This window comes from Mustela lutreola, chromosome 16, assembly GCF_030435805.1.
Source record: "Mustela lutreola isolate mMusLut2 chromosome 16, mMusLut2.pri, whole genome shotgun sequence".
In the NCBI taxonomy this organism is placed as follows: Eukaryota; Metazoa; Chordata; class Mammalia; order Carnivora; family Mustelidae; genus Mustela; species Mustela lutreola.
Window position 1 is genome coordinate 26,680,180 of NC_081305.1, and position 23,531 is coordinate 26,703,710.

The window sequence follows — 23,531 nt, forward strand, 5'->3', positions numbered from 1 at the left end:
ACCAAAGACTTGTTCATTCTCTGCTTCCAACGGTCCTCACCATAGCCCTTTTGGGGTTGAAAGAGCATAACGGCCATTGCTTATTTCACAGATGGGAAAAGTCTGAGCTGGAGGGATTATATGCCTGGTCCTGGGAAATCCCAGTAAGCAATCCCAAGTCAAGAGGTGGTGGCTGGAACTATGAGGGGACATGACACCCTCCAAGGAGGGAGGCAGAAGAGGGTGAGGAATGATGTGGAAGGAGGAGAGGAGAAAACCCATGGAGGTACATCTCCAAGTTCAAGGTTTTTTCCATGATGGTGCCTAACCCTCACTTGCTTGTCACTTATTTGCCCTGATGCTCAGCGATGTGGGTGGGAAGAGAGGACTAAGAGTACCTGGAATGCCCAGGAGCTTTCAGGTAGGAGGATGACTGAGGTCCGTATCTCTCGAGAAGCATCCTCCAAGACCACCCACGAAGGAAAAAGATGCTCTCCCTGCATCTTGTCTCCTGAGCTCCAGAAAGTGGTTGTACCAGGGATGCTGTCTCTGCCCCATGGGCCAGGATGCCTTATCTGGAAAGAGAGAAGGATTTAAAAAAGAAAGGTAGCAAAATGTTAACAATGACTCCGGGTGATGGGAATACAGGAATTTGTCATACTGTTTTTGCAAGATGTCTAGAAACTTGAAAACAAAAAGTAAAAAATAGAAGATTATCAGCACTCAGAAACCCCCTCACGACCTCTTCCAACCACGAGCCTCTCAAGGGAAGCCACCTTCCCAGCACCTCTGCCAAGACCAGTGTTTTGTCCATCTGCACCAGGCAGAAAGCATTCTTTCGTAGGCGCCTTCTTTCCTCCACGCGGTGTTTGTGAGATTCAGCTACGTGGCTCCTTTTCCCTTCAGTGCATTTGTCCTTATGCCTAGACTGTATTTCATTGTAAGAATTTACCATTCACGGCTGGGATTTCTGGAATGACTGACAAACTCTGAAAACACTCCCCACCAAAGAACAATGATAAAACAGTGCAAGGTAGTCAGAAAGAACCAATCAAAAACTGCAAACTGGGGAATGTAAGCTGGTGTGGCCACTCTGGAAAACAGTGTGGAGGTTCCTCAGAAAGTTGAAAATAGAGCTATCCTATGACCCAGCAATCAGACTACTGGGTATTTACCCCAAAGATACAAATGTAGTGATCTGAAGGGACATGGGCACCCGAATGTTTATAGCAGCAATGTCCACAATAGCCAAACTATGGAAGAACCTAGATGTCCATCAGCAGATGAATGGATAAAGGAAATGTGGTATATATATATATATATTGGAATATTTATCCAGCCATCAAAAAAACCCCAAAAAAAACAAAACCCGAAATCTTGTCGTTTGCAACAAAGTGAATGGACTAGAGGGTATTATGCTGAGCGAATTAAGTCAGTCGGAGAAAGACAATTATCACATGATCTCACTGATAAGAGGAAATTAGGAAACAAGACAGAAAATCATAGAGGGAGGGAGGGAAAAGTGAAACAAGGCGAAACCAGAGAGGGAGACAAACCATAAGAGACTCTTAATCTCAGGAAGCAAACTGAGGGTTGCTGGAGGGGAGCAGGATGGAAGATTGGGGTGTCTGGATGATGAACACTGGGGAGGTATGGGAGTGCTGTGAATTGTGTAAGACTGATGATTCACACACCTGTGCCCCTGGGGCAAATAATACATCATATGTTAATTAAAAAAAACAAAAACAAAAACAAAAAACTGGAAATTGATCAAAGTCATATACAGTAGACAGATTCATGGCCTCCCAGAAATGCTCATGTCCTAGTCTCTGGAACCTGGGAAGAAGCCACTCCATGTGAGGGGAGGGGATTAAGCTTATTAATCAGACGGCCAGACATTAAAGAGATTATTCTGGGTGATCTGGCTGGGAAAAGCAGCAGACCAACAGAACAGCCAGAAATGGAACAGGGAGGCCAGGGGAATGGCACAGCCAAAGTGGACAATTTTATTTTAAAAGATACAAAAGAATAGTGGGTGGCTCAGTCGGTTAAGCGTCCGACTCTTGATCTCAGCTCAGGTCTTGATCTTACGGTCCTGGGATCCTGGGTTCAGGCCACACATTGGGCTCCTGGTGTGGAGCCTACCTTATTTATTTATTATTTTTTAATTAAAAAAAACTTTTTAAAAGGTTTTATTTATTTATTTGGCAGACAGACACACACACACACACAGAGAAAGATCACAAGTAGGCAGAGAGGCAAGCAGAGAGAGAGGAGGGGAAGCAGGCTCCCTGCTGAGCAGAGAGCTGAAGGCAGAGGCTTTAACCCACTGAGCCACCCAGGTGCCCCTAAAAGAAATTTTTTTAAAAGATTTTATTTATTTTATTTGACACAGAGAGAGAGAGATCCATTTGGGGTTTGACCCCAGGACCCTGAGATCATGACCTGAGACCAAGGCAGAGGCTTAACCCACTGAGCCACCCAGGCACCCCAAAAGGGAGCCTACTTAAAAAAAAACAAAAAGTACAAGTGAATAAACAGTGAATATTTCTCCATTCCAGACTGGTATTTTTTCCCCAGAGGCAAGCCCTGTTACTGATTCCTCATGGAGCCCTGAGGAGTATTTTCTGCTTCTGCAACCGGATGTATACAGCTCCCTCCCCTCACCCCTCCTAATGCTGCAGTCTTCTCTGCACACTGTTCTGTTCCTTCTATACCCCCCCATTGTACAATATAATCAGTGGCTTGCAAAAGTACATGGTTGTTTTATTTTTGTTTTCAAAGATTTTACTTTGTGTATCACATTTTTTATTGAAATTCAATTAATTAACATATAGTGCATTATTAGTTTCCGAGGTAGAGGTCAGTGATCCATCAGTTGCATATAACACTCGGTGCTCATTATTTCTTTTTTAAAGATTTTATTTACTTGACAGACAGAGATCACAGGTAGGCAGAGAGGCAGGCAGAGAGAGAGGAGGAAACAGGCTCCCCGCTGAGCAGAGAGCCCAATGCAGGGCTCCATCCCAGGACCCTGGGATCATGACCTGAGCAGAAGGCAGAGGCTTTAACCTACTGAGCCACCCAGGCACCCCCTCAGTGCTCATTATTACATCAAGGGCCCTCCTTCATGCCTGCCACCCAATTACCTCATCTCTCCACCCCCGCCCCCAGCAACCCCCTCCAGCAACCTTCAGTTTGTTTCCTAGAGTTAAGAGTCTTACGGTTTGTCTCCCTCTCTTGAGTAATTTCTACAACCAGGGTGAGGCTTAAACCCATAACTCTGAGATTAAGAGTCACAGGCTCCACCGACTGAGCCAGACAGATGCCCAAGAGTACATGGTTTGCAAGACTACATGCATACCTGTAGAATCAGGTCATTTCACAAAAGGGGAAACTGAGTCCCAGAGACATCTAGAACCCTCTTGCCTCCTGTTCTGAAGCCCTTTCCTCAACAGAGAGGGTGAAATCAGCAGGGAAAAACTGCCCCTGCTGAAACATATTATGTAAAACCAATCAGTCACTGAATAAAATAAAACAAACCAATCTTTATTTGTTTGTTTTGGGAGCCTTTGGCTTCTCAGAAGGAGGAGAGGAAATCAGACCTTCCCAATACAAACTGGAAAACGGCATCCCCCTTCCCGGGGGGTCATCTGAGAGCCAGTGCCTGCCCCCCTCATAGACTGCTACCTCCCAGCCCAAACTGGGGCCAAATCCGTGGAGGCCCTTTCAGCTCTGCCGCAACAGCGGTGTGGCACGGAGCAGGTCACCTTCCCTTTCTGGGCCTTCGGGCCAATCTTCTCCAAGGAGCCCCTCTCTCCGCCTCACCAGCTGGAGTTTGTTGCTCTTCAGGGCTCCCACACACATGATTTACAACCACCCTCCCTCTGCCCCCACTTCCCCTCTCTTAAATAATCTTTAATTAACTGAGCACTTAGAATGTCCTGGGTCTACGCCAAGGATTCCTCATGGGCTGGAGTTGTAGAACAACACTGAGAAAAAGGGAGAATCTGGACACACTTGATAGATAAAGAAACAGAGTTTTCAAGAGGTCAAAGAACTTCTCTCTGTCACATAGCTGGTTACGGTTAGGGACAGAAATCAGACCAGGTCAGCTCTGCCAACTGCAGAATGACTCCAGTGACCCACCACTTGCTTGGGCCTCAATTTTAAAGTGTCAGCTGAGACAACTTCACATCCACCCCCCAAAGAGGGCCAGCCCAGAGAGGGAAAGCAGATTGCCCAAAGACACACAGCCACTGAGGTAGGGCTAAAAGTGGAACATTTCCTGAGGTCTTTTGGATATTTATCATGTGCTCAATGTTGCCGACGTGGAGGTGAAGAGAACACCTCCTGTTTGGGGAGCCTGGGTGGGTGGCTCAGTCAGTTGGGTGTCTGATTCCTGATATCCGCTAGGGTCATGATCTCAGGATCATGAGATTGAGCCCCGTGTGGGGCTCCACGCTCAGTGAGAAGTCTGCTCGTGATGCCCTCTCCCCCTATCCCTCCTCACCCCCACCCCCACTCCCACTCTCACTCTCTAAATAAAATCTTTAAAAGAAAAAATAGAACACCTACTCTTTGCACCAAAGCTGCTCGCAGATCTCATCTCTGCAATGGTCGAAGCCAGGTTCGGAGCAGTAGCTACGGGTCAGGCATTGTGTGGCTTACACGTAGGTTCTTCACAGCGATCCAGGAGGAAAGGCCCTCTTGTCCCATTTTACAGATGGGGAAACTGAGGCTTGGAGAGGGGAAGGAATAGCAGCCCTGAAGCTGGAGCTGTGACCCGACCCCAACCTATGGTCCTAACTGTCCTGCTGCCAAGCTTCTCTGGCTCGGAAATGCGCAGAGCTGGGAATGGGTCGGGAAGAGGTAGTATACAATACTTCATAATAATAATTATTATTATTATTTACAATTATTATTTTTTAAAATATTTATTTATTTTAGTGCTAGAGAGAGTGTGTGAGTGGTTGGGAGGCAGAGGGAGAGAAACTCAAGCAGACTCCCCACTGAGCGAGGAGCACAACCCGAAGCTCAGTCTCACAACCCTGAGATCACAACCTGTGCTGAAACCGAGAGTCAGATGCCTGCCCAACCGAGCCATCCAGGTGCCCCTACTTCGTAGCAATTTATCAGTAAGTTGCTGTTACTAGATGACCCTCCAGCTGAGGCCTGGGCAAGAAGAGTAGAACTTGGACAGAGGACTTAGGACCTTTCCTGGCCCTTCATCACCCCAGGGAGAGCAGCCAAATGCTTTCCTCAGACAGGAAGGTGACTCAGACATTCCTCCAGGACATTCCAAGTCCCAGAACGTCAGGACTGGCCCAACGAGCAGCTCCCATCTCTCTCCCAGAGAATGGTCTGTGGAGGGAAAGTCCTCAGGTGATTTCCCTGGCAGGGAGAGATGGGGCTTTCAGGAGCTGAGGAACAATTAGAGAAAAAAGCTCAGTCCTGGGAACCACGGAGATGGTTCTGAGGTGAGAGAGGAGGAGTGATTTATCCCAAGTCCCACGGACTTATCCAAAATCCCACAGGAGCCAGAAAGGCAGAAGCTGAGGCGAGCCTCATCTGGGACACTGAACAGCTCTTGGATGGGTCTGCTGCTACGTGCTGGAGGCTGGGACACCACAGTGGACAGAGCCCAGGGCCTGCCTGGAAATGTTCATGGCTCGCTGTGGAGCGATGTCATAACTGGGCAAAGCCAACATGGCGTGTCCACGCCACAGTGGAAAGAAGGGGCAGCCTGGTCGTTTTGAGGAGGATGCCTGGAGCTCTGCCTGGCTCGAGGGGAAGCACTGAGCTAGGTCTGGAGGGGTGCATTTTGGGAGGTGGAGGAGGGAGGAAAGGCATTCCAGTAGGAGAGAACAGCATGACCAAGAGCTCAGAGGTCCCAAGGGCTGGACGAAGCAGCAGATTATACGAGTCGAGAGCCCACATTCTGGAGTCAAACCACTTGGGTTTGGATCCTGGCTCTATCACTTACAGCTGTGGACCTTGGCAAGCAGCCTAACCCGTTGGTGCCTATTTCCTTCTCTGCAAAACAGGGAAAACAAGAGTACCCACCCCAAAGGAGTTCTGTGAAGATTAAGTAAGTCAATCCACATAACAGAGAGCCAGGCTGAGTTATCACCTGCTACTTTCACAGGGACGATATCCGTGAAGTCCAGTGCTCTTTCCTCTGAGCTCGCCTCTATCTTGCTCCTTTGGGGCTCCATGAGACCTTCCCCAACTCTCGCCCATTGTTCAAGAACCCTGAAGGGGGCCGTGGAGAGGGGGAGATGCTGGGAATAGGGCTAGTGGAGCTTCTGGAAAACCCCGGCTGCAGGATTGGGGTCCCACCTCAGGGGTTAAGGACAAGACAGAAGAGATTCTCTAAGGAAGGTGGGGATATAGGAATGGATGGAGCAGAGAGACGCCACCACCCCAAGGCATGCAGTGGCTCTCTTGCCTAAGGGCTCCGGAAGACGCTTGCAGGACAGGTCAGTTGGAGGAAGTCACAGACTTACGACCATCTGTAACACAGAAAGAATTTGCCTGGACCTCCCAGGCAGAGACATAGAATTCCCACAAACATCTGGGGTGGGGAAGAATGGGCAAGGGCAGAGGGGCACCAGGGCACCCTTGAGCAGCTCAGTCCCCTCCCCTGGTCTGGGGACAGCAGAGGGTCTCCAGTCACCACCCCACCTTGACCAGCGTGGCGGTTTGGAGCCGAAAGAGGCAGCCCCCTTCTCCAGTTGACTCCAGGGTCATTGGAAGATCTCCATCAGACCCCGTGGCAGCTTTGAGGAACAGGATGTGCTCATGACTTCTGGGACGGGGACATGCCTTAAGGACACACAGGAAACAGTACTTAAGGAGACGAAAGGGACTGCCCCAACGATCCCATTGTTGGGGGGGGGGGTCCCCTGCCCTCAGGAACGCAACCTTCAGCTTCCTACGCCAGATGCTCTGCCATCTTGGTGACTTAGCTTCTCCCTGGGTCTGGATCTTTCTCTGGAGCTACTGCAGTCTCCCTAGGTCAGCCGTGGCTCTCACCACCTCACATCCCTCATGGCGCATGGGCCCTACTCCCAGCCTTCCCTCAGGAGGCCTTGGTTTCCGTGCCACTCTCTTCATGTCAGAGGCACAGTGGGGTATGGGGACAGAGCTAACACCTCAACACACCTCCTTCCAGAGAAGAGCTTTCCCTACATCTGTCTTTTTAAAAACTTAGAAATAAAAAGTTTTTTTTTGAAAAAGGATTTTATTTATTATTTTGACAGACAGATCAGAAGCAGGCAGAGAGAGAGGGAGGAAGCAGGCTCCCTGCTGAGCAGAGAGCCCGACATGGGGCTCGACACTGGGATCATGACCTGAGCCGAAGGCAGAGGCTTATCCCACTGAGCCACCCAGGCGCCCCTAGAAATAAAAAGTTTTAAATTAACATATAACGTATTATTTGCTTCATGGATAGAGGTCTGTGATTCATCAGTCTTACACAATTCACAGCACTCACCATAACACATACCCTCCCCCAAAACTTAGAAATAAATCTAATCAAAGTTATGCAAGACCTCAATGCTGAAAACCACCAAACGTTTTGTTTCCTTTTAGGATTTATTTATTTATTTATTTACTGGAGGAGGGGGCACAGAGGGAGAGAGAATTTCTAGCAGTCTCCTGCTGAGAGCAGAACCCAACACAAGGCCCAATCTCACAACCCTGAGGTCATGACCTAAGCCAAAATCAAAAGTCAGAAGCCCAACAAGACTGAGCCACCCAGTCGCCCCACACTGAATGTTTTTGAAAATAAAATTAAAGAAAAGCTAAATGAATGGAGAAATATACCATGATCACGGACTGGAAGTTCAAAATTGTAAAGAAGTCTACTTCTGACTTCTTCACATTGGTCTATAGATTTAATGTAATTCCAGTCAAAAATCACAAGATGGTTTTTACTACATTAAGACTCTAAAATTTGGGGCACCTGGGTGGCTCAGTGGGTTAAAGCCTCTGCCTCAGGTCATGGTGTCAGGGTTCTAGGATCGAGCCCTGCATCGGGCTCTCTGCTCAGCAGGGAACCTGCTTCCTCCTCACTATCTGCCTGCCTCTCTGACTACTTGTAATCTCTGTTTATCAAATAAATAAATTAAAAAAGAAAAGACTCTAAAATTTATATGGAGAGGCAGAAGACCTAAAATGACCAAAGCAATTTGAGGAAGAAAAACCAACCTGGAGGACTTACCCATCAGAGTCAAGACTTATTTTAAAACTGTTAAGCTTTGGAGCACCTGGGTGGCTCAGTGGGTTAAAGCCTCTGCCTTTGGCTCAGGTTGTGATTCCAGGGGCCTGGGATCAAGTCTCTCTCCTCAGCAGGGAGTCTGCTTCCCCCTCTCTCTCTGCCTACTTGTGATCTCTGTCTGCCAAATAAAAAACAAACAAACAAAACTGTTGTGCTTAAAAAAAAAAAAAAAAAAAAGTATTGTATCAATCAATGATCCAAATGGGGAAAAAAAATATGGATCCCCTGCCTCAAACCATATGTAAAGTCAATTTCAGATTGATTGTTGATCTAAAGTATTTTAGAAGAAAACAGGTAATATCTCCATGGTCTTGAACTAGGAGACAACCTCTTGACTGGGGATATTAAAAAGTATTAACCATAGGGACAGCTGAGTGGCTCAGTCTGCCTTCAGCTCAGGTCATGATGCCAGGGTCCTGGGATGAAGCCCTACATCAGGCTGCCTGCTCAATGGAGAGACTGCTTCTCCCTCTGCCTACTGCTTCCCCTGCTTGTGCGTGAGGTCTCATTCTCTCTCTCTCTCTTGCTCTACCTGAAATAAATCTTAAATAAATAAATAAATATTAAAAAAAAAAAAAGTACAAACCATAAAGGGAAAAAACCTGAGTAGTTAGACTACACTAAAACTAAAATTTGTGTTCACCAGAAAACGCTGTTAAAATGGTGAAAAGCCAAAAAGTGGGATTTAAAGTTTTTATCTAGAATATATAAAGAACTCCTCTGAAAACCAATAAGAAAATGACAGACTACTTAAGGAGGGGAAAAAGGGCAGTAATGCTTGAACCAGAATTTCCCAAGGAGGATTTCCAAGTGGTCAGAAACACAATCAAAGAAAATTTGAAATGACTTTCAATTTTATTAGTCACCAGGGATATGCAGATTAAAACCAGAATGAGGTACCCACTACAAACCCATCAAAATGACCGACAAGAAAATGACAGACAATCCTAGTTGTCAGCAAGGATGTAGAGTAATGAGTAAGTTCATCCACTGCTGATGGAGAGTAACTTGGAGAAAACTAGGGAGAATTCCTCAGCAGTAGTTACTAAAGGTGAGTGTAGTCATACCCTGTGATCCAGAATTCTACTGTTAGATACATGCCCAAGAGAAATGTGTACATATGTCTACCAAGTGACATATACAAGAATGTCCACATTCGCAGAATTATAATTGTTCCAAACTGGAAACTACCCAAATGTTTATCAACAGTACAATGGATAAATAAATTGTACATTCTTTTGTTATCATTGTTGTTTTGTTCTCCGAAGTGTACAATGCAATGGTTTTTAGTAAATGTGAGGAGTTGCGCAACCATGACCACAATTACATTTTAGAACATTCCATTAGAAAGAGCCCTCACGCTGATTTGCCATCACATCCCTTTCTCTTTCTTCAACCCCAGACAACTACTAAACTAATTACTGTCTCTACGGTTTTGTCCTTTTTTTGGAAAATTCATAGACATGGAATCATCCAATATGTGGCCCTTTGTTTTTGTCGATTTTCAGTCAGCGTAGTGTTTTTGACATTCATCCAGGTTTGAGCATGCATCCATACTTCTTGCCTTTTTTGTGGCTGAATTACAGTATTCCGTTTGTATGTATGTCCTACATTTTGTTTATTCATTCATCCATCCACGGACGTTTGGCTATTATGAATCCACTCTTTGGCTATCATGAATAATGCCGCTCTAAACATTTATATGTAAGTCTCTGTGTAGACCTATGTTTTTATTTCTCTTTGATAAATATTCCTATGGTTATATAGAAAACTTATATTTGACTTCTTAGGAAACTTGCCAAACTTCTCCAAATAGGATGTACCATTTTGCATTTCCATCATCAGTTTATGAGGATTCTAGGTTCATCCTTGTTAATACTTAGTATTATCCTTTTTTATTGTAGTAATTCTTGTGGTATGAATTGGTATTTCATTGTGGTTTATATCTCACTAATGACTAAAGATGTTGAACACCTTATCATATGCTTCCTGGATGTTTATACAGCTTCTTAGGGCAATATCTATTCGCTTATTTTCCCCCATAGAGTTTACTTTTAAGTAATCTCTACACCCAGCATGGGACTCAAGCCCACAACTCCAAGATCAAGAGCTGCATGCTCCACCAACTCAGCCAGCCAGACACCCCAATTTTGCCTATTTTTGAATTGGATTATTTGTCTTCTTTCTGAGTAGTGAGCGTTTTACAAAGTGTTCTCTGTGTCTTTAATCACATGCATAATTTAGGAATATTCACTTTTAGTGATTAGATTTTCTTTTTTAATTTTTTCAAGATTTTACTTATTTATTTGACCAAAAGAGGCATCGCAAGAGAGGGAACACAGGTAGGGGGAGTGGGAGAAGGAGAAGCAGGCTTCCCCCTGAGCAGAGAGCCCCATGCGGGGCTTGATTCCAGGACCCTGGGATCATGACAGGAGCAGAAGGCAGACGCTTAATAACTGAGCCACCCAGGCACCCCTAGTGATTAGATTTCCTTAACGGTGAGACTCATAAAGTTGTAAATTTTGATGAAATCACTTTGTTAATTTTTTAATTTTATGCATTGTTCTTTTGCTGTCATATCTAAGAAACCTTTACCTAACCCAAGGTCACAGAGATTTTCTCCTAAAAGTTCAAGGTCGGGGGGGGGGTGCAGAGGAAAGAAAAGAAAAAAGAAAATGAGTCTCCCAGGGGTATTTGGGTGGCTCAGATAGGTAAGCTTCTGACTCGTTTTTGGCTCAGGTCACGATCTCAGGTTTGTGAGATGGAGCGGAGCTGGGCACCCTGCTGGGTGTGGAGTCTTTCCCCCTCTGTTCCTCCCCCCACAAGAAAAGAAGAATGGAGGAAAAGAAGAAAATGAATCTTCCAATCCAGAGACATGGAATGTCTGTCTGTTTATTTAGATCTCTTTAATTTCTCTTGGCAACAACTTAAAATTGTCACTGTGCAAAACTTTTTCTCACTGCATTTGTTAAATTTATTACAAAGTATCTTATTATTTTGGATACTGTTCTAAAAGGAATTGTTTTCCTCATTTTTATTATTGGCTTGCTCGTGAGTGGTATACGGGAATATAGTTGGTCGTTATATATCGACCTTTCCTCAACCTTATAGCACTACGTTTGTTTCTAGTGGGGTTTCTAGTGAGGGTTGTTTGTTTGTTTGTTGCTAATTCCCTGAAACTATTCTGTGTATAAAACCATGTCCTCAATAAAAAATTAAAATAAAATCATGTCATCTACAAGTAGGGACAATTTACTTCTTCCTTTCCAGTCTGGATGCCTTTTACTTCTCTTTTTTACTTATTTCCTGGCTATAACCTCCAACAAAATGTTGACTAAAGGAGAGCAGAGCAGAAATCCTTGTCTCATTTCTGATCAGAGGGAGAAGGCATCTAGTGTTTTGCTATTAAGTATGGTGTTGGCTGTGGGTTTTTCAAGATGCCCTTTATCAAGTTGAGGAAGTTCCCTTCTATTCTTAGTTTGTTGAGTTGTTTTGTTTTTTTTCTTTTTAATCAGGAAAGGATGTTGGAGTTTTTCAAATTCTTACATTACGTATGTGTAGCGCCTGCTAAAATTTTTAAATATCTATATAATGTAAAAATGTGTAAAGTATTGAAATTCAGCATTTTTGTATTTTTTAAATGATATAAGAGTGACTAAGGTTTTAATTTCCTTTTAACACACTGGGATTCAAAGAAGAAAACCCTCAAAGGGCAGGAATCTCTGGCCAGAGACTTCCTGGTGTTTGCAGGAAGAGGAGTCAGAGACAGAAAGAAAAAACATACACACTTGGAAAATTCAATCCTTATTAAGAAAGGCACAAAAAGGAAAGTGAAAGCTCTCTCCCTGACCAGAGTTAATCTCTGATAATAGCTTTTTTGTGATTCATTGGTGTGTTGGGGAGGGTGCCAGATGACTAAAAACAAAAACAACAATAAAAGGAAGGAAAAGAAAGGAAAAATAAGCATGTGAACAGTTTCCATTTCATGTAACCCCTTGCATCTCTGTAGGACCTGTTCTAGCGGGTGACTGGGGTTGGTCCCAATTCTCCTTGGCCAGGAAGGCAAGCCAGAGGGCCTCCTGGAAGCAGCTTCCCTGTCTACCCTAAGTTAGAGGCTGACATCCCCAGCTGACTCCTGGGGAGAGGGAAGCCACCCAGAAGAGCCTGCCCACCCTCAGGGCCTGTCCCCCAGTAAAAAAAAAAAAAAAGAACTTTATGCCCTGCTTGGCCACCTGAGTCATCTGTCCTCAAAACCACAAGCATTTCCCCCGTTACGCAGAGAAAGGCAGTGAGGGTTTCCAGAGCACAAATGCCTTTTTCTAACATCTTTTTTATGATAAAAGGAATACATGCTCATGGTTAGAAATTCCAACACCACCGAGAATGGGAACTCCTTTCTCATCCTTTCTCCCCAGAGTGAACTGAGGGGCCCGGTTTCTTGGCATCCTCCCAAAGCTGTCTGTCAGTTAGCCCCAGGAGGCAGTAAGGGTAATGATCCATCCCATCCTATAGATGAGAACATGGAATTTTGAAAAAAAGAAACTATTAATGCCACACAGCTGAGAAGTGGCCAAGTTGGGACTTGAACTTGACTCTCCTGCCCTCAAGTCTACAAACTCCCAAGAGTCTGTCAGAGGTATAAGCCCTGAATGACTCCATCCCAAGTTCAGAGTGCTTTGTTGCTCCATCCCTGTCCCACACAGACAGGCAAATCCTCATGCCTGCATACAACACACACACACAGCCACTAAGCCAGCCACCGAAAATGCCCCCCCATACCCACACTGGCCAGCAGGGTACCCTCACCCTCAAAGACACACATCCATCTCTAAACCAGCATGCATACTCACACACACTTAATCAGCTGTGTGCGATGTGCTTAAACACACTCACACACACACTCTCACTCCCAGAGACACATACTTGCACACACCCACAGACTAAGGTGCTGGCCCATCCCCGTCTTCAAGCCCATCCTAGAGCGGCCACATCTCCTCTTGACCGAGCTGTCTGCAGGGGTCCTGCCTTCTTCTGCCCAATCGAATTCCACTTGTTTCCTAAGTCAGCTCTTGCATCAGTGGGTGCCACCTGTCTGCAGCCAGAGCTGGGCACCCATCCCTCTATGACCTTCCCATTCTGGCCAAGATTCTGTGGCTCCTGTTCTCACCCCACAGCCTTGGTGCCTCATGCAGTTGTGGTGAAGAACCACATGGTTCGTGGCTCCCGCCTCCTATGGGTTATGGGCACAGATATCTTGAATGGGACCCTGGCTGAAAGACAAATCTGAGCCCGGAGGTAGAAGCCCAACCCCAGTGACCTTTGTCTTCTCCAGCGGCTGCTGTTTCCAAATCCCTTGCCTCAGTTTCCCCCAAGAGTTGTCAGAGGATAGAGAGCTGCATGCTCGGTCTAATTTGAGGCTCCCTATAAATGTACCTCCTTAACACAGCAGGCACGTTGGGGACACTTCATGGAAGCACACACTCTTGCCCCCACACCTATCTGGGGCCCTTAGGGCTGGCACAGAGTGGCCACTCGATCTGGGCACTGACTAGGTAGAGAAAGGAAATGTCTTCTCTCCCACAGCCAGACCTTAGGAAAGAATCGACTCCTCTAAAATGTCATCTCAGGGATTGGAACATAGGGACTGAGGTCCTTAATGGGGGTGTGGTGAATATCTGGCGGGAAAGACTCTGAATGTAGGATTTACCCATTCATTTGCTCAATTACTATTTCTAGGGGCACCTTGGTGGCTCAGTCACTTATGCATCTGCCTTCAGCTTGGGTCATGATCCTGGGGTCCTCGGATCATGTCCCACATGGGGTTCCTTGCTTAGCGGGAAGCCTGCTTCTCCCTCTCCTCCCTGCTTATGCTCTCTCTCGCTATCTCTCTCTCTCAATTAAATAAATAAGATCTTTTAAATAAATAAATATTTCCAGGGTGCCTAGAAGATGCCAGGTGCTGGGGATCAGTGGGGGATGAAGGGCCCAGGCAGGCCCTGCCCACAGGGAGTGTGAGGTCTGGTGGGGGCATATGTGGTCTGAGGTTCAGGCGCGCACGCGCGCGCACACACACACACACACACACTCTTACAGGGAACCACACACCATCCTGGGGGGCTGCTGCACTTCTAGTGCAGATGGGGAACCTGACTTGGCTGGGAGCAGCTTCCCTGGGGGAGGGGGCAGCCAGTGGGGAGCTGAGGGCCAGGAGAAGGCAATGAAGCTGGATCTTTTTCAGGCTGTGTGACCTAGAAAACTACTGCATCAGATTCTGCCTCATTTTTATGGGGAGCTTGATAAACCAAGACACTCACTCCTGTATCTGCTGAAGCCTTTGGAGAACATAAGAGGAGTCAGTAATGGTCTTTTTTTTTTAGAGTGAAAAGTCATTTTCATGGTTTCTTTCTTTCTTTTTTTTTTAAGATTTTATTTAATTATTTGACAGAGATCGCAAGTAGGTAGAGAGGCAGGCAGAGAGAGAGAGGAGGATGCAGGCTCCCCACTGAGCAGAGACCCCGGGATCATGACCCGAGCCAAAGGCAGAGCCACTCAGGTGTCCCCTCAAGGTTTCTTTCTTTTGCACTGCAAAAGTAGTAAATTTGGGGAGCATTGCTACCCCGGAGAGGCTCTGGCTGGGGCATGGGCACCCTGATTTTGTATGACTCAGCAAGGACTCCTGGGACTCCAAGAGTCCACTGTCACCTCCCAGGCCCCTGCTGGCATATCCTTACCCTCTGTTGAGGTCCCTAGGACATGAGTATTTCTCCTAGAATCTGGATCCCAGTGGCCATAAAAAGGCACTGCAGGAAACAGAAACAAAAAAAACAGTGTTCTGTTTCCTAGATAAAACAGAAACTGGTAGGCATAACAAAAGTTCAGAGGAAAATCCGCAGCTATTTGAAGATGAAAGAATTTCTGGAGGAAACGTGAGAGCTCTGACTGGCTCCACACTGGTGGGAAAGGCCTGTAGCTGCTGATTCCTGTCTGTGCCCAGAATTGGGGCTCTTCTTTCCCGCCTCAGAAGCCCCATTTTGATGGGCGTGGGCATCGGACATAGCCTGCAATTCTGGGTTCCAGCATTTCGGGGACCCGAACCGATTCTACACAGCTAGGGAGATGGTTACCCCAGCCCTGGGTCCTCGTGATACATACAGAAAATGTATGGAGGCTGAAGGGCAAGTAAAATACTTATCCCTTTGTCCCACACCATCCCCAAGAACTCCTCCTTCCCCCAGCTTCCCTGGAGGAATCAGTGGCCCATCTTAACCCTCGAGTCTCCTCTATGCCACCTTTGGTTCTCAGACCCATCTTGTCTGAGTCCCACTCCCAGGCCTTTGCTCACGAGGTGCCCCCTACCTGCGATGCCTTTCCTCTCCATCCCTGTAGATCAGAACTGTCCTTTTTTGCCTTCCTTCTCTGGCATTGTTGGAGTTTTTCCCAGGGTGCTGCCTAGTTTCGTTGGATAGGCTCTGATCTCCTGCTTCCCGATGTTTTGTTGATCAGCCAGGAGCCCAGCACTGTCTGATAGAAAGATAACACAAGCCACAAACATAAGTAGATTTTCCTAGGAGCAACGCTGAAAAAGGAAATAGAAACAGCTGAAATCAATCCTAATAATATTTTTTATTTGACGCAACATAGCCAAAATATGATCTAGCCAAAATATGACCTCTTTGACATGTCATTGGCATTATAAATTAATAATAAAGTAGTTTCCATTTATTGTCCTACTTTGTTTGAAATCCTGTTTGTATATTACGTTTCTGACCCATTTCAATTCACTGCAGCCACATTTCAAATCCTTAATAGCCCCCTTGTGACTTCCATGTTGGCAGAAGAGCTCTAGGTTGTATTTATTTGGGTTACATGTGGTGGAAGTTTGCATTACATTGTCTTATGTGAAAAGACCAGGGATGGATGGCTTCAGGCACAGCTAGATCCAGGTTGGTACCAGAAGACTGGAGTGGAGAGGTGGAGGGATGAGCAATGGGAGGGGGAGGCAGCCAGAGTCAGGACTGGACTGAATCCATAGGGGGCTCCCAAAGAGTACTGGGGTATCAGGCAGAACAGGAAAGCCATAATGTAGTCCTGTGGATACGTTCAAAATATTTAACGACTAGTGTGGCACCTGCCAATGAGGACTGACAATAGTATTTGCGCGGCAGCAGGCCAGGCGTTGGGGGACTCTGGGGAGTCAGGAGTGAGGAGGGGGCCACGGTGGTGGTAGGCATGCAGCGCAGCCTGCTAACCAACTAGTAGGGCAGAAGCCTACTCCATCACACGGATGTGGGCAGAGGGAGTATGCCAGGAGACCAGCCAGGGTTCTAACCCTCAGCCAGCGCCTCACCCTGTCCCCTTGCTCTAAACAGTCAGCCTGCTGGAGAGGAAGCCCTGGGCTAAACAGGCCTCAAGCAGAAATCAAAAGCTTTTTAGCTGAAAGAAGCAGAGCAGATCGGGCCTGTGAGGGGACCTGGAGGTGCCTGAGCACCAGACAGGCACAAGGAGCTGATGTACCCATGCAAAGGGCTGAGCATGGGGGTCAGAGACAAAGAGGGGAACACAAGGGGTCATGGGGGCCACACCTGGGGAGGCTTCCTGAATTCCACCCTTGAAGGACAGAAAACCCAGGGGATTTACTCGTCCATCCGTCCATCCACCCAACCATCCGTCTGTTCATCCACTCCTGCAATACGGCAGCTCCTGCTGTGTGAAAGGCACTGAGCTACCTGCTGGGAGGAACTGGTGAGCAAAATGGCCAAGACTCCTGCCTTTACCAAGCACAGAGCCTAGTAGGAGAGAGGCACGATGAGCAAAGAAGCCAGCAATGAGCCCAGGGGTTTCGCACCTGCAAGGAGGAAGCCAGCCAGAGCGAACGGGAGATAAGACGAGGGGCCAACTTAGCAGAGACGTCCGAGCCTATAGGGGAGCGATAAAAGGAACCAGTCCTACATAAGCTGCGGGTGGGGGGGAATGGCTCCACAGAGGGAATACCAGTGCCATGGCCCCAGGAAGGAACAGGCTTTTTGCACTGGAGAAACAGATGGGGGTAGAGGGCAGGATATGGGAGGCGAGGTTAGAGATGTGAGCCAGGCTAGCTCTAATGGGGCAGTTGGTTGGGGTCTGCTGTGGTTGTGGGATCGAGGGGATGGCACTATGGACACTCTTTCTGCAAAGTCAGTTTGATAGCTGAAAACTTGCCCCACAGTATCCACCATGGGCCAGAGACGGCATAGGGCTTTATTTTTTCTAGGCTAAGGCATAATTCTCTGCCAGCACTCTACCTACTCGGCGTGCATTAACTCTTTCATCTTTACAACAACTCTTTGAGGCAGACACTATTCCTAAATCCATTTTACAGCTAGGGAACTGAGGAAGCAAGGAGCAGAGAAGCTAAGGAATTCCTCTACGGTCACACAGCTAGCAAACAGCAGAGTGGTTTCAGAAGCCACATGCTGATGCACTCGGATTAAAACAGGCTCTGTGCCCCCTTGCTTATCAGAGTGGTGAGCTACAGGGTCTGCCCCATTCCTAGGGTTCTCTTTGTAGGGCGACCAGAGGCTCTAGAGGCATGATAAGTGATCCAGAGGACTTGGAAGTAAGCTCCTGGCCTTTGGTCCATTCTGGTCACCACTGTCCACCTGACCCATTCAAAATCAGGAAACTGGGCCATCTACCTCTGTCTCTGCCAAGGCTGGACTTGGGTGGACCGAGCCGTTCCCATCCCATCAGTGATCCATGCCTGCATCATCCCCTTCACCCCTGGGCTCCCCACTCTGCCCAAACCAGGGCCTTGGCAGGGCTTTGCTGGTGGCGCCTGATGATTTCTGTCCCCCAACCTTTGCCAAGGAAACCAGAGCCTCAACACAAATACTTGGTCATTCTGCTTGGCCTGGTTTGCTGGGAAAAACCTACCCTTTCTTTTAAGTCTCCTCCAAGAATAAAAACAGGAGTAAAAATAACATCACAAAGTCTCACTGGCCATTTGGCAACCTTCATTAGGGTATTTGGGTTTTGTTGTTGTTAAAGAAGACAATGTAAAGAAAAGCACCTATCACAGTTCTAGGCCCCCAGTAGTAGTCCAGAAGGGGTACTGAGCCAGACAAATCAGGCTCTAGTTATCTGCTGGGCAAATCTGGGTACGTTACTTGGCCTCTTTGAGCCTCATTGTCCTTCTCTGTGAAAGAGGAGCTGTGACAACCTATGTTGTGGTACTGTTAGGAACAGCAAGTGAATGGGTGTAAAAAAAGCATTCATAAAACTCGGTTTCCTGCCACTCTTATCCCAGGCAGAGGTGGTGATGTGTGCCAAGGTCACAGGGATGCTAGGATCCCCCTTGCAGGCCCCTCGGCTGGCTGAGCACCGGCTTGCCAACTGGCCGCTAATTCCATCCACACTAACTGGGGCCAAGCACAGGAAGAGCCAGGCTGGGGCATCCCCAGATGCTGGTGGACTTCCCAGGCTGAGCTCAGGGGACTTTCCTCTTTCAGGTTGGACAAAGGCCTACAGTGGGGACTGGGTGAGGCCTGTCCCTCTACTGTCCACTGTTGATATCTAGGCTGCTGATAAGCAGGGAAAATGAGATAAACAGGATTCCTCCTTTCCCATTTTTTGGTCTTGGGGGCCTGAGGCTGGAATAGGATCCTAAAAGCCTTCCTCCAGGCCAGGAGTCTGGAACCTTAAAAGTGTGGAGGGGGGTGCCTGGGTGGCTCCATGGGTTAAAGCCTCTGCCTTTGGCTCAGGTCATGGTCTCAGGGTCTGCTCCCTGCTCTGCAGGGAGCCTGCTTCCCCCTCTTTGCCTACTTGTGATCTCTCTCTCTGTCAAATAAATAAATAAAATCTTTACAAAAAAAAAAAAAAGTGTGAAGGGAGGACAGCTGACCATCCACTCAAACCTGGAAGACAGGGCTGAGCAGAGCTCCAGCACTGATCCCCCTCCAGTGAGCACTTTCTCCCAGCCAGGCCCGAGGGCAGCAGGCAGAAAGGGGCTGACTTGAACTCCATCTCCAAAATGATACACAGTCAGAAAGGTTCGTGGTATAAGGCGTGGCAGGGTGGGGGTTGTTCCAGAGGCTTCTGGAGCTTCCAGAGGACCCTGGCAAGTCATTCAGACTGTCTGAGTCTGAGCTTCCTGCAATGGGGCAGGAGTGGGGAGCTAGCAGCGCCTGACTGATGCACTTGCCTTAAAGAAAAGTTGTATCTGGTAACCTGATCCCGCCATGGCCTTAGTGACTTTCTGTCCCGTCTCTCCACATCTGCACCCCAACAAGCATACCAGCCAGCCAGCAAGACTAGTTCTTTTTACCACCAGAACACACCTTGAATCTTGAATTCAGCCACCTTTTGCAGTCTTCACTACCCTGGTCTAGCCACCTCATCTCTCATGGCCTTTCCCAGGGCTCTGATTTTTCTCTTGGCTTATCACATCCCCCCCTTCACACAACAGCCAAAGGGATCGTTTTCAAAGGATCCAGTTAGGATCACTGCTCTGCTGAAAGCACTCCAGTAACACCATCACACAGAGTAGAAAATCCAAATTCCCCTCCCTGGCAACCCAGCCCTGAGAGACATAAACTTCAGCCTCTTCCATCCTTACCCTTGTCCCACCAGCTTGCTGTCCCTCCAACAGACCACACTCCTCCCTGCCTCAGGACCTTTGCATTGGCTATGCCTTCCATGAAGAATGCCACCAGCTTTGATCTAGTCTCTCCCTTTCAAATTCAGCATCACCTCCTCAGAGAGGCCCTCCCTTACCACGCTTCCTATGAGAGCTTCTAGTCTTTCTTGATCATGGTTAAAGGAGATTGTTTTTTAGGGTAAAATCACGATTCTCATAAAAGTATACAATGAATACAAGTCAAAGATTTCTTGCAATTCATTAATTTTGAGGAAACCAGTAAGATGTTACAACTTGTTGTTGTTGTTGTTGTTTTTAATTTTATTTATTTATTTGACAGACAGAGATCACAAGTAGGCAGAGAGGCAGGCACAGAGAGAGAGGGGGAAGCAGAGCAGAGAGCCCAACACGGGGCTCCACCTCAAGACCCCAGGATCATGACCCAAGCAGAGGCTTTAACCCACTGAGCCACCCAGGTGCCCCATTACAAGTTGTTCTAAGGAGAAATCAAAGATACATGTATCGGGTGCTCAGGTGGCTCAGTCAGTTGAGCCTCCAACTTTGTATTTCAAATCAGGTCATAATATCAGGATCCTGGGATCAAGCCCTGCCTAGGACTCTGAGCTGGAGGGATCTCTGGTTAGGATTATCTCTGTCACCCTCTATCCCTTCTCCTCACTCTAATAAATAAATCTTTAAAGACACATGCATATTGGCAATCAGGAAGGATGAAATGAATTTATAAGTAGATGGGGAAAATAGTCAGTATCCAGGAGGCACTCATTAATTGCATTCCACCGCAACAAAATCCACTTACATCGCTATGGACAAGATTCATTTGTATGTAGAAGTCATGAAAAGCCCTATCAAATCAGATGGCCAGAAATGGTGCCCCAGCAGGATTGCTGGCTACCTTATAGGATACCTGGTTGCAAGTTTCCTAACACATCCTCTGTCTTGCAAGTATCAGCACCTGACCTTCTTTGACATTTTGCCATTCATCTCTGTCTTCTCTCTTTCCCTTCACCCCATGCTTGAATGTATCATGAGGACAGAAATTCTGTTTCTTAACAGCATCTAGAAGAGTGTGTGGCACATAGCAAGTGTTCCCTAAATGTTTGTGGATGCCCTTTCCAGTGTCCAGGGCAATTTGTATTTCAGGAGAAGACGCAAAAGAGGTCCTTGCTGGGGGCGCCTGAGTGGCTCAGTGGGTTAAAGCCTCAGCCTTCAGCTCAGGTCATGATCCCAGGGTCCTGGGATCGAGACCGGCATCGGGCTCTCTGCTCAGCAGAGAGCCTGCTTCCTCCTCTCTCTCTCTCTCTGCCTGCCCCTCTGCCTACTTGTGATCTCTCTCTGTCAAATAAATAAATAAAACCTTAAAAAAAAAAAAAAGAGGTCCTTGCTGAACCCGAAGAAATAAATTCTGACACCCAGTGAGGAGGGGGCATTTGTGAAAAGGAAAGGGGATGGGGAGGTTCCTCAGCCATTAAAGAATCAGGACCTCTGCATACCCGAGAAGTCGGACCACCCCTTGGCATCCTAAGCCCTAAGGGCCTGGAAAGGGTCCTGAGCTCGGGTTGGTAGGGAATGTTCCCTGCCTGAGGCTGCTCTGTGACACTGTCTCTGGTGAGTCAGAGGGCACTGCGGGACAAGCGTGACTCCACTACTCACAGTCTCTGAGTCTGTCCCCTGTTCCACTACTCACAGTCTCTGAGTCTGTCCCCTGTCTCTGACTCTAGGGTCGAGGGTCCAGGGTCAGCTCACAGAAGTCACCCTCAGTCACCTTTCAGACCCAAGGTACACAGCCAGTCAGGGGCCCCGCCTCGACAGAACCTCTGTCTCCTGTCCCCCCTACTTCCCCCCCTTCCTGCCCGCCTTTAGGAACTTCGTCTTCAGGGCCTGGGGACTGGGGGGAGGGGGAGCGGGTCAACGGGGGCGTATGACATCCTGGGAGGGTGGAAGTGCCCTTTTCCCTCTCGGAAATCCCCGGGAGAAAGGGGCCCTCGGGGCGCATAAGTCTTTTGGTCCCTAGACGGAACCGAGGACATGCCCAAGTCTGGGGTTATGGAGGCGCCCGGCGGAAGGTGCTGCGGGGGTCGGGACCTGCTTCCCACCGCGCCGGGGCGTGTGGACGAGGGGCGGTGGCCGGGGAGGAAACGTGAATCACCGCATGACAGAATCCAGGAAGGGGGAGGCGAGGGAAGGATTAATCCACAGACATTCCCTGCGCGCCTACTTCGAGCCAAACCCGGTTCGGGCTCTAGGGACACGGTCAGGAACACAGCGCGTATCCCGCTGTGTCGCTGCGGGACGCGGTGTGACCGCGAACCTGAATAAATGGCTGTAACACACAATGGGAAGGTGCCGTTTCGGCAAACGTGCGCAGGGAGAACGCGAGATGCGTGCTATCAGACCTTGGGAAATCCGGATTTCAACTGGTGCGGGCGAAAGCAGAGATCTCCCAGCCGGCGCGGGAAGGCGGGTTTGACGGCTTCGTGCAGGAAATGCACAGGAAGTGTGGCAGATACGCCAGTCTCGAAGCCGACTTGAATTGTAAATGAATGCACGCCTGCATAAACTGTGCCCGTCGAAGGCACGCATGCCTGCGAGTCAGAGTCCCCGATTCTCCAGCGCCCCGCGCGCGCCCTCTGCCGTCAGTCACCTCGCTGGGTCGGTCCCAGTCCCATTTCGCCCCGCCCCTTCGAGCGGGCGCGTCTTTCTAGTTCTTCCCAACACTCCGCGCGAAACAAAGCCCGCCCCCGCCCTCCCCACAACGCGGCTCTTCGCTACGCATGCGCACACTAGAGCTATTCCGAAGAGGTTTGCTTGCAAAGCTGGGTTGCAATAGTCAGGATGGCCGAGCGGTCTAAGGCGCTGCGTTCAGGTCGCAGTCTCCCCTGGAGGCGTGGGTTCGAATCCCACTCCTGACAAAGCTGTTTTGCTTTTCACCAACAGTTACAGATCTACTAGGTGATACTTTACCTTCGGAGAGTTCTATTTAATCGCTTTACAAAACAAGTATTCCCTTCTTGACGAGCACTTTCTTCGTAATGACATTTATTTTACCTGAGACTGTAAAAAGAAAGCCCGGATCTATATCGCAGGTCCATTCTTAGAGTTGTCAAACATACGCAATCTCCTCTAAGGTTGCAACGAAAAAAAGAGAAAAAGTTTGGAGTTGTCAGAAGTGGGATTCGAACCCACGCCTCCAGGGGAGACTGCGACCTGAACGCAGCGCCTTAGACCGCTCGGCCATCCTGACTTCCGAAAAAACATTTGGAAGGACTTGATGTAGTTGCTATTTCCGTGCCACGTGGCTTGGAAACCAGCCAAGGCCTATGAGGTAAGCTGGCCACTCCGGGTCTACACGGACGATCTTAGGCGTCCACGGATAAAAACGACCCGTGTTACCGAGACTTAACTTATTCTTCAAATGAGTCGGACTTTTTTCTACGTATGAAATTAAATGGAAACTGAAGCCTTAGCAGAAAACGAAAAATCAGTTTCCCTGGCCATCGATCAAAAAATAATCCTAAAAATAAACAAAATGGAAACAAAACTATAGTTAAATTCTGGCCACTCGCCAAAGTTCGGAAGCTGATGTGCTATTATTTTTAACGACTGCCATTATCGGTGGCAAAGGTCGGGACTATT

The 23,531-nt window shown here is 47.8% G+C and overlaps 1 long non-coding RNA gene and 2 other non-coding genes across 3 annotated transcripts; 1 reads left to right on the forward strand and 2 right to left on the reverse strand.

The window, feature by feature from the left end:
- Positions 1 to 399: 399 nt before the first annotated feature.
- LOC131818729 (uncharacterized) lies at positions 400 to 22,500 on the reverse strand. Its single transcript, XR_009348923.1, has 3 exons — positions 22,292 to 22,500; positions 15,620 to 15,784; positions 400 to 554 (listed from the first exon to the last, which is right to left on the reverse strand). It is a non-coding gene; the product is annotated as an uncharacterized LOC131818729 (long non-coding RNA).
- A 224-nt stretch (positions 22,501 to 22,724) lies between these two features.
- On the forward strand, positions 22,725 to 22,807 carry TRNAL-CAG (transfer RNA leucine (anticodon CAG)). The gene has a single exon. It is a non-coding gene; the product is annotated as a tRNA-Leu (tRNA).
- Positions 22,808 to 23,056: 249 nt separating this feature from the next.
- On the reverse strand, positions 23,057 to 23,139 carry TRNAL-CAG (transfer RNA leucine (anticodon CAG)). Its single transcript has one exon. It is a non-coding gene; the product is annotated as a tRNA-Leu (tRNA).
- Between the last annotated feature and the right edge of the window lie 392 nt (positions 23,140 to 23,531).